This window comes from Puma concolor, chromosome D3 (assembly GCF_028749965.1).
Source record: "Puma concolor isolate L17-30 chromosome D3, mPumCon1.1.hap2, whole genome shotgun sequence".
In the NCBI taxonomy this organism is placed as follows: Eukaryota; Metazoa; Chordata; class Mammalia; order Carnivora; family Felidae; genus Puma; species Puma concolor.
The window spans coordinates 11,444,842-11,459,815 of NC_141678.1; the positions used below are offsets into that span (position 1 = coordinate 11,444,842).

The following is a 14,974-nucleotide window of genomic DNA, read 5'->3' on the forward strand; positions in this document are numbered from 1 at the left end:
TTGGGTCGCCACGTCAAGATGTGGGGCAGGGAGGTGATGTGGCCGGTCTAACGAAACCGCTCGACCGAACTCAGTTCCCAGGACCGTGGGAAGTTGGCGGCTCGCACAGAAGAAGATGCGGTTCCAAACTCCTGCCAGCGACTTTCTGCTGCCGCTGCTCTTACGTCCTTCAAAAGCAACACATTTGGGGACGGAGGCCAGACACTGCATCAAGTGAAGCGGGACCAGTTAGGCCCTTCTGCTCCCAAGGCGAATGACTCGCGTGATGCCTGGGCCCTGACTGCAGGAAAGAGAAGAACGTGGATGGGTTTTTACTTTACCTCCTCACGTAGCTGGAAGACGGTAGCCGGTGGCTCCGGGGCCCGGCTTCAATGACAGCTTGGCGTCCTCAGTGCAGGCGGTAACAGCACAGGTGCCCCCGTGTCGCACGTTTCCAACCCCGACTTTACCACTAAGGACGATGTGTGCTGGGGAATGTTTACCAGTGCTCTCTGGGAAAAACATTGCTGAGATGTGACGTCGGCCAGTCTCCCTGGCATGCACGCTCCTACCGTGGCCGATTCCTGTCAACGTGATATCCCTAACAATATCTCCAGCAGCCGGAAGTAACCCCGAGAGCACAGACAACAGTAGAATGTCGTAAGACAGTTAAGAAGCAGTGAGTGTGTGTGTGTGTGGGGGGGGGTGGGGGGCGCCTGGGTGGCTCAGTCGGTTGAGCGTCCGACTTGGGCTCAGGTCGTGATCTCGCGGTCTGTGGGTTCGAGCCCCGCGGCGGGCCCTGGGCGGACAGCTCGGAGCCTGGAGCCTGCTTCCGATTCTGGGTCTCCCTCTCTCTCTACCCTGGCCCACTCACATTCTGTCTCTCTCTCAAGAATAAATAAACATTAAAAAAAAATAAAAAAAGAAAAAAAAGAAAGCAAGCCGTGAGCTTGGGGGCACCTGGATGGCTCAGTCGGTTAAGCCTCTGACTCTCGATTTCGGCTCAGGTCATGATCTCATGGTTCGTGGGTTCAAACCCCACGTCCGGCTCTGTGCTGAGAGCACACAGAGCACGGGACTCCCTCCCTCCCTCTCTCTCTTTCTGCCCCTCCCCTGCTCTCACTCACTCTCTCTCAAATGAAATAAACCTGAAAAAAGAAGGGATGCGTTTCGAACATTTCCCTTGTTTTTAATATACTTTATTTCACTGTAAGTGTACATAATTTACTTTTTAGTAATGGCCATGATCATCAACAGGTTCACAGAATTCCTGAAAATGGAATCATCAGCTCACACCTGTGTCCTGTTAAAACCGGGATGGTTCCACTTGCTCTAAGTGTTGGGAGTCAGAGAGGACGCCTGCAGAGAAAGGGCTTTCCCCAGATCGCGCGCTCAAAAGGAAGGGCGCCGCCTTATCCCTGTCCCATTAGAGTCTGTGACTTCTGAGCGGTTTCTGAGGCCGGGGACACAGGGCCTTCTGGGACACCCTCCACTTCGCTTTCTCCTCCGGAAACGGAAACTGGGACAAGAGAGGGAGGCGCGGTCTGCCACCTGCCGGTCGACGCGCAGGTTCCGGGGGCGCCCCTTGCGTACTCCAGGCTCGTTTGTTTTTCCAGCCTTGTATCTTGTCCATTTCTCTCATCTACCGTTTATACAGTCACATCATACCTTGCCGAAAATTAATGTCCAAACACACGCGCCATCTCACATCGTAAGGAAAACGGCCGTTTTCCCCCAGCCCACTTCCGGCCACTGTCGATTTTCTGCAATATGCTCTTCCAGATTTTTCCCTCCGTTCCTACAACGGGGTTTTGTTTTTTTTTTTTTTAAAGCCCCCAAACCATAGGAGTCTCCTACGCAGGCTGCTCCTTTATTTAACGAATTGTAAACATCACATCCAGCTCTTGACGACTTGCAAGAAAACGCGGAGTCAATGGGGCGCGTCATGTAACAGAAGGAATTACTGTCATTATCAAAGCTATAGACAGGCGCTGCGCGAGTCTCCGAGACCCCGCTTTTGTGATCTCCTTTTGAGGCTGAGGCCCCCGCAAGCTAGCGCCCGGCGTTTTCAAAGGTAAGCCGTTGCCTCTGGGTCCGGGCGTCGGCTGCAGACCCACAGCCACAGGGCGAGGGCCCAGCCCGGGGGTCCCCGGCGCCCGGCCCCGCCCCCGCCCCGGCGGAGCGGCTCCATCTGTCACGTGTCTGTCCCTCCCACCCTCTCGCCGCTGCTCCTACGTGCGTCTACAATCGTGTGCTCCGGGGAGGGTCCGGGCAACAGCTGCCTTTGATCAGGCCAACATCTGGGAGACTCGGCACTTCAAGAACGCTGCCTGGTGATCAAAGGTGGGAACGCTGTGACAGCCCAGACTTGGCGAGGACCCAGCCCGACTAAATGCACGGGTGGGGGAGGGGAAGGGCTGGGGTGGGGTGGGTGGGGAGCGGGGAGCCACCCACCCAACCGCGGGGGCCTGGCGCAGAGGCGCACGGAGCTCTGCGACTGAGCTTCTGTGACTTTCACTCTCGGCGCCTCAGTTTCCTCCTCTGCAAAATGGGGTTATGCGATACGGAACAAAAAGCGCTTAGAACACCGCCTTGGGTCCCGGCCAGAGCCAGCTGTTCTGAGGCTGGTCTGCGGGAGACCTGCCTCTCTCCCAAGACTCTGCACCTTTCCTAAAGCCTCCCCTAATTTGCAATGAACCATATGGGGCCTGTTTCCCCCCTCAGGAAAATGGAGAACCACAGCCAGACTTGGAAATTAGGCAAGAATTCTTTCCCCGGAACTTTGGAGAAACGGAGGTCTGAAGGTGGGAAGTCATGTAGCCGGGAACCTGCTTTTGCCCACCTAGCAGCTCCCCGCTCAGCGGGCCCAATGCAAAATCACTGGGTTTTTCACTCAAGCCAAGAATTCTCCCGCCTTCTCCTGCAGGTGGGGTTCCAAAACACCACCGGCAGCAGGTGACCTAACCTTTCTTGGCTTCCCGCTCCTCATCGAGGTGGCACGTGCACATAGGAGAGTGAAGGTGTCAGCACGCAGAGTTGTCACAAACCGAACGCACCCATAGAACCAGCCGCCAGGGGGAGAAACGCACCTTCCCAGCCCCTGGGAGAGTCCCTCTTGCTCCCTTCCAGTCACTAGCCCCTCCCCCAAGACTGCTTAGCTTTGCTTTTATTTAGTGCACACCCGCTAGGAGCCAGGCAAGGCAGGAAACTACCCTGCGGGTGTGGCCTCACATACACGTTGCAGCAACCCTACGAGGCCAGCGCTGTCGTGACCCCCATTTTGCAGATGAGAAAACCGAAGCACGGAAGAATCCCAGTCACTTGCCCAGGGCCACACACTGGTAGGCAAGGCTTCGAGGCCTCGAAGGCCTGGCCACAGGACTGTGTGCTCTTGCCGTGAGAGGGATGATGCTCTTGGGAGTGGATCAGTGCGGAGAGCAGTTTTAGTTTTTGGAGGGGAGACGGTAACACTGCAGGGCTTTTAGGAAAACAGAGCCGTTCAGTGGCCCAGGGGGGCTTCTACTGATGCCCGTGAACTCTTCATAAGCAGCAGCCTGGGGCTTGCCCTCGGGAACTGGGTAGCACAGCCCCCACACCTCTCTCCTCTTACCTCCCAATTCTCTATCCCAAGAGCTCCATCAGGCCCTACAGGGGAGGTGCTGATGGCACCAGGGGGAAGGCCACCCCCCTTTCCCTACAGTCTTAGCCTTAGAATATCTTAGCCTGCATCTGAAAGCAGAGCTTGAGGCGAGGGTTCATGTGCAGGCAGTTGACCCGGGAGGTGATCCCAGAGGGTGGGAATGAGGGACAGGGAAGGAGGAAGAGCCAACGTGGGGGTGTGTTAATGACTTGGCCATGGCTGCGGGCGGCCGGTGTATATCCTGCAGGACCTAGAAAGCCTCGCAAGATGCATCTCGGAAGCGTCTGCTCAGGGCATAAAGGAGGGAAGCATCCTTTACTGGCACCCACCCTCCTTGGCTCAAGGTGACCCTGTGACTGTCAACTCCCACTCACTTCTAGGCTGTGGGTTGGTGACCTGGTCTCCACATCAGTGGCAGGGGTAACAGGTGGGCTTGAGTAGATAGACGAGGTTCGTGGAAGAGTCTGAGACACCGGGTGCTCCGTGGGCTGGGGCTGGCTCCTTCTCTCCACAGCTAACTGGTCACCCTCCCCCCTCATCGGTCCTTCCCCCTCCCGCCCCCTACTCAGGTGACCACTGTCCTTCTACCTTTTGCTCTGACACCATCCCTGACAACACCAGATGGTGCCTGCCTTACTTGAAGCCATCCTGAAATTGTGTTTCTCAACTATTCTTATGTTCAAGTCTTAGCATACAGTCAGCTAAGATGAGGTCATCCTGGAGTAGGGTGGGCCCCCAATCCAGTATGACTGGTGTCCTTAGAGAAGGGACAAATTTGGGCACAGACATGCACGCAGGGTGAACACCACAGGAAGACGATGGCGGAGATCGGGGAGGGGGAGGAAACATCTATACACCAAGGAACGCCAGAGATTGCCAGTAAACCACCAGAAGCCAGCATCGGCCCCCGAAGGGAGCATCCCTACCAACACCTTGACCTCAGACTTCCAGCCTCCAGAACCATGAGGATAAACTGATGGTCTTTTTCATGAGCAACCTTTGTGGAAACATAAATCACAAGAAGGGAGAGACGCCTGTCACCGTTCACGATGCAAAGGTACAAGTAGCAGAAACCCGAGGATGGGGTCTGAATGACGCCCGCTGAGCCAACGTCACAGCTTCCGGCTCGCAGGGGGGCGCTCACCAACGCTTGTCCCTGGGAAAAGGGGACCTAGAAACAGGATCTGGGGCTTGCAGACCAGAAACAGTTCCACGGGGCTACTCCTCCGAACCCAGGCGTCCAGACTTCCAGCAGATTTGGACCATCGGCGCTCCCTCCAGATTCCCTCTCCTGGGGATCTGCGAACATCCTCTGGCTTCTGTGGGCTTTTGCTTCCGGTGGCTGCACCTGTCTCCGGTGACCGCTGCTCAGCCTGCAAACAGGGCTGAGGTGCCAGGAGACGGGCCGCAGCCCGGGCACCACTCAGGAGTGACCCTCAGCCGACTACCGGCTGCTACAGGGGTGTAAAAGCTCACCTTCTGGGTCTCGAGGGAGTCAGGACAAGCTCGGAGACATAATTTACACTCCTGAGCTCCCCACAGGATCAGGCTAAGCCGAGCCTTTGCTGAAACCTCGCCGTGGCTTGGCTGCTTCTCCGTCCCCCTTCGGCTTCCCCCGCACGGCCTCTTGATTTCTCCCGAGCGCTTCCTGAATAAATCACGCGTAAGACTCTTGTGTCAGTTCCTGCTTCTGCGAATCTGACATAAGCGGGGCTGTTCAGTCTGTTCTGAAGCATCCCGGATATCTCCAGAAATATCCTGGGATGTCTGCTGTGGGTCTGGTCCAAATGTTGTCAAGTCGTCCAAGAAAAGAGATGAGCCCGGGGGTAGCATGAGAGAGAAAAAAAGGAAAGGCGTCAGTTAATAAGGTGATCAATAAATTTATTTATTTTTGAGCGAGAGAGGGACAGAGCATGAGTGGGGGAGGGGCAGAGAGAGGGGTAGACACAGAATCTGAAGCAGGCCCCAGGCTCCGAGGTGTCAGCACAGAGCCTGACGCGGGGCTCGAACTCACAAACCACGAGATCATGACCTGAGCCGAAGTCGGATGCTTAACTGACTGAGCCACCCAGGCGCTCCTCCATCTTGCCATTATTCACATTTGGGGCTGGACAATTCTTTGTTGTGGGGGCTGTCCTGGGCATTGGAGGACACATTGGTAGAATCCTTGACCACTCAACAGGTGTCCAGACACTGGCAAATGCCCCCCAGTTGAGAACCATTGCATTAAAACGAGGCCCGAGCAGTGAGTAAGAGCCAAGCGGAAGGCAGCATGCTGAGAGAGGAAAGAGCATGTGCAAAGGCCCTGAGGTAGGAAGAACGTGGGTCACTGGAGGAAGAGAAGGAAGGATGACGTGGCCGAGTACAGTAAGCAAGAGGGGAGATGGTACCAGATGAAGCTGGGAAGATGGGGAGAAGCCAGATCACGCAGGGCCTCGTGGGCCACCGCAGAGATTTTCAAATTTTAACTTAACACGAATGGAGAGTCACAGAAGCGGGTTGGCTCCCCCCCCCACCACTCCCCCACTTTCAATACCTGGTAAATGTCTACTCTGTACCAGACATGGCGTGAATGAAGATCAGAGAAGGGCCTTCAGAGGAAGAATCTTAATCAGTGGCGAATCTCTTCTGTGTACGCGCTCCTAATTCCTAGGGCCGCTTCTGTGCCTTGCTTTCCAGCTCCACATTCAGGGACATCATACTGATGCTTTGAGCGGGCTACGGAAATCAGTAAGCACTACAGATCAGGACGTCTCCCTCCGTGTGGCCCAGGAGACGTTATCCCCCAGCAGAGGCAATTTGGGCTTCTGCCTTTCTCATCTGGTTGCCCGCCTTTCCCTTCCTTCCCTCCCTCCCTCCTTCCTTCTCTTCCTTCCTCTTCCCCTTCCCCTTCTTCCTCCTAACTCCCCGGCTGCAGCCTCCGGTGCAGTGAGAACAGACGTGGCGGGAATGGCCATCGGGGTCCCGGTCCTGATCTCCAGGGGAACGCTTTGGGTGTTTCGTCATCAAGTCTGACGCTTGCTGTGGGTTTCTTCTTACCAGGTCGAGGAAGTGCTCTTCTGTCCCCGAGTTCTGGAGTGTTCTTGTTTCATGAAAGGGTGTTCAGTTCCCAGAAGCACTGGCGGAGGAGTAAGTACCTTGAGCAGACTTTTCCTACGTTGCGAAGCTGGCTCTGCAGTTCAGAGAGTGGCCTGCAGGGGGCGGGGTGGAGGCAGGGAGACCCCGGGGCGCTTGATTTACTGCGGGAGGCCCTAGGGTTGGGGGGTGGGAGGTAGGCAGAGGGGGGCGGGGCGAGGAAGCAGGATTGGGCCGAAGAGGGGGCCGAGCCAGGGTGTGGTCTCAGGTGAAGCCTGGCCGCCTCGGCCTGACCCTCAGGGGCATCTGGAGCACAATCTGCACCATAGAGGTGCCCCCCCTCCCCCTTTTTGGTCAGTTGTCTCCACGTCTGGGTGAAGTGGCACGACTCGGTCAAGGTCAATTCTCCAGGACGGTTGCACCTGTGAACGAATCAGGCCTAAAGGCGGTGTGGGCGGGGCATCAGCCACATCGACGCGCCTGGCACATTTATGCCACGGAGGGCTCAGCCTAGTGCCAAGCTGGTCAAAAGGAGCGTGGGACGAATTTTTGCAACTGAATCACCAATATCCTTGAAGAGGTCAGCGATGGGCAAGTGTGTGTGTGTGTGTGTGTGTGTGTGTGTGTGCGTGCGCGCGCGCGCGTGCGCGTGCGCGCACGTGTGGTTGGGATCACTAGCCACCCAGGCGCTTTTCCCAGGACTGAGGGATTTCCCAGGACTTGTGACGTTCAGTGCTAAAACCAGGACAGTCCTAACCTGCCTGGGGCTGTCGGTCACCCTGTGAGTGGAAGGTAGTTCAAGCCACCTAATGCGCAAGGATCCTAATAAAAGAAGCTTTCCCTACAGACTGCACGTGACGTGCCTTCCCTGGGTCCTTTTCTACTATTTATGTGGTGATAAACTGACCAGCAGGAAGCATTTTCCAGACATTACCTAAACCTCATCCCTCTCCTAATATATCAGAAGATGGGAGTTTGGTGGGGGCTGATCCAAGCCCCAGCTTTGAGGACGGGGCAACGCTTACCTAGTGCTTAGCTCTCCTGTGCCCAGGCCACATAGGCCACGTGGGGAAGGCCCCCTCGTCCCAGATCTGCTTTCTAAGTGCTGTCTGGAAGGCAGAGAGACCCTGGCACCCAGCTGAGCCGCGTCGGCCATGTTTTTACCCCATAACCTTTCCCTGTCCAAAAAGTGACGCAGACTATCTTCGATCCCGAAGGTGTTTCAAGTTTTTGCTCCTTCTCGAAGTTTGCCCTGAATCAGCCCCTTCTCCTGGGACGGGACGTGCAGACGACCTTCTTCTGTAATGACTATCTCCCAGACCCTTCCCCTGCTTTGCCAAGATACACAGTCTCCACCTTTCCACCCAAGCCCGGTGCCCAGCTGTCTGGGAGAGAATGAGCCCCTTGTGAGCCCTGCAGGGCAGTCCTGCGCGGGGTGGTCCACTGGCATCTCCGTGAGCATGACCTCCTCTGCCCTGGGCTCCACCGGCCCCAGCCAGAGCTGGCCAGACTCTCCCCCCCAACCCCCCCAACCCAGCTCCCCGGCAGCTCAGGCCCAGGCAAGGCCACACCGCCTCCCACTCTGGTCAGGGGCCTGAGTTTTCTTGGAAGCATCTGATGACGATTTTCAAAAACCTTCTTTTACTTCTTTTCCGAAAACAGCCCATACGGCCAAAGGAAACGTATCTTGGTTGGGGGCCGCCCATGCACGGGCAAGCCGACGAAGAGAGATTTTTCTTTCCCCCCCCTTCTGCCTAATGCTTTGAGAAAGTCGATGGCAGCGTGGTTTTCTGTTCTCAACTTCTAGGGAAGATTTTTTTTTCCAAACGTGTCACCTGAGTCGTCTCCAGGTGTCGAGATATTGGCGATATCCCGGTTTACATAAGACTCTGTCAAGACTCTACGGGCTAATGATCACTCTCTTTTGAATGGAATTTGAACAGGAATCTCTCACACAATATGTAGCATGTTGAGAAAGGGTGTTAAGGCCGCGAGCCCCTGCTGACCTCTTTTCCAGGCACGAATCCCGCGATGTCAAGGACTACAGGCGTGTTGTCGGTTTGCAGGGGGACAAGAGCAAGGCTGGCTGCTTTCTGCTGAAGAGGAAAGTTGCCACACCAGGTACCGGGCAGCTGAGTATGCAACCTGGGCAAGCGTCCTCTCCTAATATTATCCATGGCCGAGACAGGCCCAGCCAAGCACCTCACACACATGAAAACGACCTCAGCTCCAGCTCAGGACAGATCAAAGACTCAGGTCCCTAGGTGGGGAGGTGTCTTGGGTTGGACTCCCCCAGAAGAGGACCCTGAGGCAAGGAATCGAATCTCACATGACTGTGAGATCATGACCTGAGCTGAAGTCAGACGCTTAACCGGCGGAGCCACCCAGGCTCCCCGAACCCCTGCCTTTTATTCTCCTTTCCCAGGGTTAAAAGCCTTGATTTGATGATTGGGCAGCCCTGTGTTTAAGAAGGCCGAGTTGTCTGGGGGGGGGTGCCTGGCTCAGTCGGTTAATTGTCCGACTTTGGCTCAGGTCATGGTCTCGGTTCGTGAGTTCGAGCCCCGCGTCGGGCTCTGTGCTGACAGCTCGGAGCCTGGAGCCCGTTTCAGATTCTGCGTCTCCCTCTCTCTCTACCTCTCCCCTGCTCGCGCTCTGTCTCTCTCTGTCTTGAAAATGAATAAACATTAGAAAAATTTAAAGAAACAGGCCGAGCTGAAGTGCAGCGTACTTTGAACAGGTGCACAATGTTGCATTCGTGCGCTCGGGCACGTGGCTTCCACAGAAATGTTATTTTCGCACTGTTTTGGACCCTGGAAGCCCAACGTGAAGGCGTCAGCAGGCCTGGTTTCTTCTGAGGTCTCTCTCCTTGGCTTGTAGGCGGTCTCCTTCTGCGTGTCCTCATGCGGTCTCCCTTCTGTGCGCGTTGGTGTCCAGACCCCCCCTTCCATGGGCCACCCGTCAGGATCAGGGCCCATCCGAATGGCCTCATTTTAACGTTATTACCTCTTGAAAGACTCTGTCTCTCCACACGGTCACATTCTGAGGCGGGGGCGGGGAGGGACACAATATCACAACAGGTTCTGGCCCTGGAGATTGTATTGCAAACCACAGAAGACTTTTTTGCCATAATATGGAGAGGGTTGAGTTTTTGGTTTGATTGCATCACAGAGAGTGAATACACCCCTCCCGGGGATACTTCTTAAATTTCATTAAGTGATTTTGAAGCAGCTTCTGGACTGTGGCATCCAGCACCTGCCAGTGAAGCCATCCCCCTGGGAATAGTTACAAAATCCCCAGTGGACTTAGGGCTTCACGTTAATAAACCGGTTCCAGGGTCAGTTGGCTTCCATGAGCATCGTGCACGGGGACTGAGGTGGTTGTCAGCCCGTGGTCCTTGAACTTGGATGCACTTTAGACTCACGGGACAGCTCTAAAAAACCCTGAACATTAAAAAAAAAAAAAAATTTCAGGGGCACCTGGGTGGCTCAGTCGGTGAAGCATCCGACCTCAGCTCGGGTCATGGTCTCACAGTCCGTGAGTTCAAGCCCCGCGTCGGGCTCTGGGCTGACAGCTCAGAGCCTGGAGCCTGCTTCAGATTCTGTGTCTCCCTCTCTCTCTGCCCCTCTCCCACTCACATTCTATCTCTCTCTCTCTCTCTCTCTCTCTGTCTCAAAAATAAAGAAACATAAAAAAAAAAAAAAATCCTGCCCGATGACAGCAGATTCCCCGGAGCATCAGGACTTCTCAAAGCTCCCCAAGGTGATTCCAACGTGCAGCCAAAAGGGGAGAAACAGTTTTTTAGGCTAACGTGTTCTCCAAATACTACTTTGTGGTTCAAAGTACAATAACCTGGGGGTAATCCACAAGCTTGAATGGGAATTAACAACGAATGAGTGCGGAGTCGACTTTTCCAGTGCTATGTAACGCTGCGTCCAGGCACTATGTCCTGTCCTGAATCACCAGTGGGAGCTGTTGCACCAGGGTGGGCCAGGAGGCAGGGTGGGTGAGTGGCGAGAGCCTTTGTTGTGGTTTCTCCAGGAAGGGCAAGGCAGGGGGAGCAGGCTGAAGATGAGCTGGTTTGCATAATTTGAGAGGATTCTGGAGCATCGTGGCTGTCCCTGGGGGTCTGGTACCTGGCCTCCGATTAGGGCAGGGGCACAGTGGCCCAGAGTGGGAGGGCCCAAGGAGGGGGTGGGTGGGGAGCTCTGGGTTGGCTGGTTTGCATATGACACTTACAGGCAAGACTTTGACTTTGTCTAGGAGTCAGCTGGCCCTGGAGGAGCAGTGTCTCCAGGACCAGTAAGACCCCGGGTGTCAAAACATCAAGAAAATACAGAAAATGAAAAGACAACCTTTGGCAACTTCCAGAGGAAGGGAAGGCAGGTGACTCCCTGAGGTTTGCTTAAATGCTGCCTATCTTTTTTTTTTTTTTAAGTTTACCTATTTCTTTTGAGACAGAGAGAGAGAGAGAGAGAGAGAGAGAGAGAGAGAGAGAAGGTGTGTGAGCAGGGCAGGGGCAGAGAAAGAGGGAGAGAGAGAATCCCAAGCAGGCTCCATGCTGTCGGCACAGAGCCCAACGTGGGGCCTGAACCCCAAACCGTGAAATCATGACCTGAGCCGAAATCGAGAGTCAGACATTTAACTGCTTAACGGACTGAGCCACCCAATCTGCCTATCTTAAAAGTGGCCATGAGGTCACGTGTGTCCCTGCAGGGCCCCCCAGGTGGCTCTTATCACCCAGAGATCAGAACCAGCCAGGGGCTGGGGATAAGGTAAGGAGAGAAGTCAAGTGGGAGGAGACAGAAGAGGTCCAAAGAGCACCACGTGCTGTTGAATGGATGGCAGTGGAGACTAGATGGCCAGGTGACAACCCCTGGAGAGCTAATCCTGATGGTCCCTAGGCTCCTGGGGTACGGGAACCCCCAGGATGGGAGGAGAATCCAGGGAGGAGGGAGAGATGGACAGGGGTGAGACAGAGGAGAACTGATCCTGGAGGGTCTGGCTGGGAGATTCCCATGGCTGGTTTGCAGTCTACAGTCTCGCTATCCCGATGGGCACACTGGATCAGAGAGGGAAGGGTCCTCACCCAAGGTCACGCAGCAAGGGGAGGGCAGAGCAGTGCCGGGGAGTGGGGTCTAGCAGGGAGCGAGCCCTCCTTGTGTGGCCCCCACATGTCCTTTGTCATACACAGCGGACCCCTTGGGTCCCCAGCTTCCCCCAGCGATAACTCATTAACACGGTCTTCCTTCTACTGGTGCTGAGACTTGCACTTGTCACGTGCCGGGGACCCGTTTGCACGTGTCCACGCTTTCCCTCACTTACTCCAGGAGCTCGGCTTTATGACTGGTTCCATCTTATAGGCGAGGACACCCTGGTCTGTTTTGCAGACGTTTCCGCCAGCGGGCGGGGCAGGGGTGCTTTGTCAAGCAGTGGGGTTCAATGTGTCTGCCTGAGGTGCTTCCGTATCAGGGACTTCCGCTGGTGCAACTCTCACCGCCAGACGCGTCACACACGTGGTTTTGTCGCATCCGGGACAAAGCCCTGTGAAACTGGCACGTCCCCGTTTCACAGATGAGGAAGCTGAGGCGGAAAGAGGCGACGTGTCTCACTCAGAGTTACGAGGCGAGCCAGCGGCGAAGCTGGGATTTGGAGCCAGGCCTGGTCAACCCCTGACCTGCGCGGGGCAAGGACACGACTTCCTAGCTAGCCCCGTCTTCTTTTCCTTTCCGGTTTCCTTTCTGCCCCAGCATCCCGTGGCCATGGGAACCAGCGGCACACAGACGCGCGGACCCTCACCTTACCTGCGTTTTTCGTCCTTGCGTTTCTCCGCCCGCCGCAAGAGATCCTCCGGCCCTCTGGACGTCTACACACGCGGGGAGGGATTAAGGAGTTAACATTCGCCCGACGACCTCGACTCACGGGGTCAGAAGCTGCTGGATTGAATGCTCTCCGTGCCTTTGTCCTCTGTCTTGGGTGGAAACATCTGAGGCACGTCCTACGTGGTTCCTCACCGGTGCCCACGTGGGACTGAGCCCGGGTCCCTAGTAGCACCCAGATCAATACCTCACCCTTGAGTCGGTTTCCTCTGGTCCTCATTTCACCCATCGGTCTCTGCTCCAGCTCCCTGATCGCCTCCCCAAATCACCTCGGTCTTGGGCTCCGACTTGGGGGAACCGAAGTACCACAGTGAGTACTGTTTGTCTATCTGAGACAACCTTCCTCAGCATCCAATATCTCTCCACACACCCCCGGCTCTGTGCATTCTAATTAACTCACTAAGCGAGCACGACTGTCCGAGGCAGGGCTTTCCAATGCTTGAGAATCCTCTCAATCAGTGGTTCTCCTGGGGCGCCTGGGGGGCTCGATCGGTTAAGCGTCCGACCTTCAGCCCAGGTCGTGATCTCGAGGTTCACGGGTTCGAGCCCCACGTCGGGCTCTGTGCTGACAGTTCGGAGCCTGGAGCCTGCTTCGGATTCCGTGTCTCCCTCTCTCTGCCCCTCCCTTGCTCACGCTCTGTCTCTCTCAAAAATAAATAAACACTAAAAAAAAATTAAATCAGTGGTTCTCAAACGAGGGGATCACCCCTCCCCAACCTCAGGGACATTTGCCAATGTCTGGAGCCATGTTTGGTTGTCCCGATTCTGGGGGTATCTGCGAGTGTGGTAGGCAGAATAACGGCCCCCCCCCCAAAGATTTCCATGTCCTAATCCCTGTAAATTGGTGACTATGTTAGGTGACATGGCAGAGGGGGATGGAGGTTGCATGTGGAATGAAGGTTGCTAATGAGTTTACATTAAATTGGGGGAATTATCCTGGATTATCTGGGTGGGCAAGTGGAAGCTTCTAAGTTGGGGAGGAGAGAGGCAGGAGGAAGACAGTCAGAAATGGGACTTTGGGCCAAAATTTAGAGAGACGCCGTGTGGCTGGCTTTGAAGACGGAGGAAGGGGCCACGAGCCGAGGACTGTGTGTGGCCTCCGAAAGCCGGGGAAGGAGAGGCAGCGGACGGTCCTCGAGCCTCCGGAAAGGAGCACAGCCCTGCTGACATCCCATGTCGGCCCAGGGAGGCCCATGTCGGACGTCTGACCTACAGACCTGTGAGATATGAACGTGTGATGTTTAAGCTGCTGAGTTGGTGGGAGTTTGTTACACCAGCTGTAGGAAACACGTAGCACTAGCATCTGGAGTGCGGAGGCCGGGACGCTGCCCACAGGACCGTCCAACCGCAAAGAGGTGCCCAGCTCCCAATGCCCACGGCTCCAGGGCTGAGGTCCTTTAGGGATTTCAAACATTTGTTGGCAGTGAAGGGAGTCACGGGTCCCTGTGGGCGTCGGATAAAAGTAAGGGGCCTCTCGGCGGATGAGCATCTCGTGGGCATATGTACACAAACACTCCCGTGCGTTTCAGGGGGGCCAGGGAGCCCCCTCGGGGTCCACAGGTACAGGTTCACAACTCCTGTCCTAGGGGGCGCCTGGGCGGCTCTGTCGGTTGAGCGTCCCACTTCGGCTCCGGTCATGATCTCGCCGTCTGTGGGTTCGAGCCTCACGTCAGGCTCTGTGTCTGGAGCCCGCTTCGGATTCTGTGTCTCCCTCTCTCTCTTCCCCTCCCCTCCTCGGTGTCTCTCTCTCTTTCTCAAAAATAAATAAACGTTAAAAAAAAAAAAAAAAAAAAAAGAGCTCCTGTCCTGGAAGAGACATAGGACCCACCTCTTCCCAGGTGGCAGAACAGAGGGAGCACTGGGAGCCCACTGAGGCGTCCTGGGGGGGGGGTGTTTTGGAAGCCACAGGGAGTCCCGACCCCACTACCCCCAGAGTCTCTAACTCAACGGGTCTGGGACAGGGCTTCAGAATTTGCATTTCTAGCAGGTTCTCAGGTGCTGGCTGCTGCTGGCATTTGGATCCCAGTTTGGGAACCCCTGTCGTTGTGGTCGCTCAAAAACACCCAGGGAAGGGGACACTTTGGGGAGAATGTAGATTTCCAGGCCGCCCCATAAGAAACACCGATTCAGTGGGTCTGTGCTCTGGGGTCCTAAAGGGGGAGACTCCCCTCTTTCAAGAAGCACTATCTTCGACCACGGGCTCTCTCTGAGGTCAGAGCCAGAGAGGAAGCACACTGCTGTTCCCTCCTTCGTAACCCAAGACCCTCCCCTCCTTTGGGTGGCACACAGAGGTGAACCAAGCTGGCCCAGGCTCCCCACGGAGTTAGAGATTTGAGCCCCTGTGGACTTTCGAGAGTCTGTTCGTGTGACCACCCCTCGCTCCTCTCTCCCTCTTTGGGGAGCC

The 14,974-nt window shown here is 55.7% G+C and overlaps 1 long non-coding RNA gene across 1 annotated transcript; it reads left to right on the top strand.

Annotated features, from left to right (window-relative positions):
• Positions 1–1,472: 1,472 nt before the first annotated feature.
• On the top strand, positions 1,473–13,902 carry LOC147575304 (uncharacterized). Its single transcript, XR_015242247.1, has 3 exons — positions 1,473–2,053; positions 6,537–6,748; positions 12,442–13,902. It is a non-coding gene; the product is annotated as an uncharacterized LOC147575304 (long non-coding RNA).
• Positions 13,903–14,974: the final 1,072 nt, after the last annotated feature.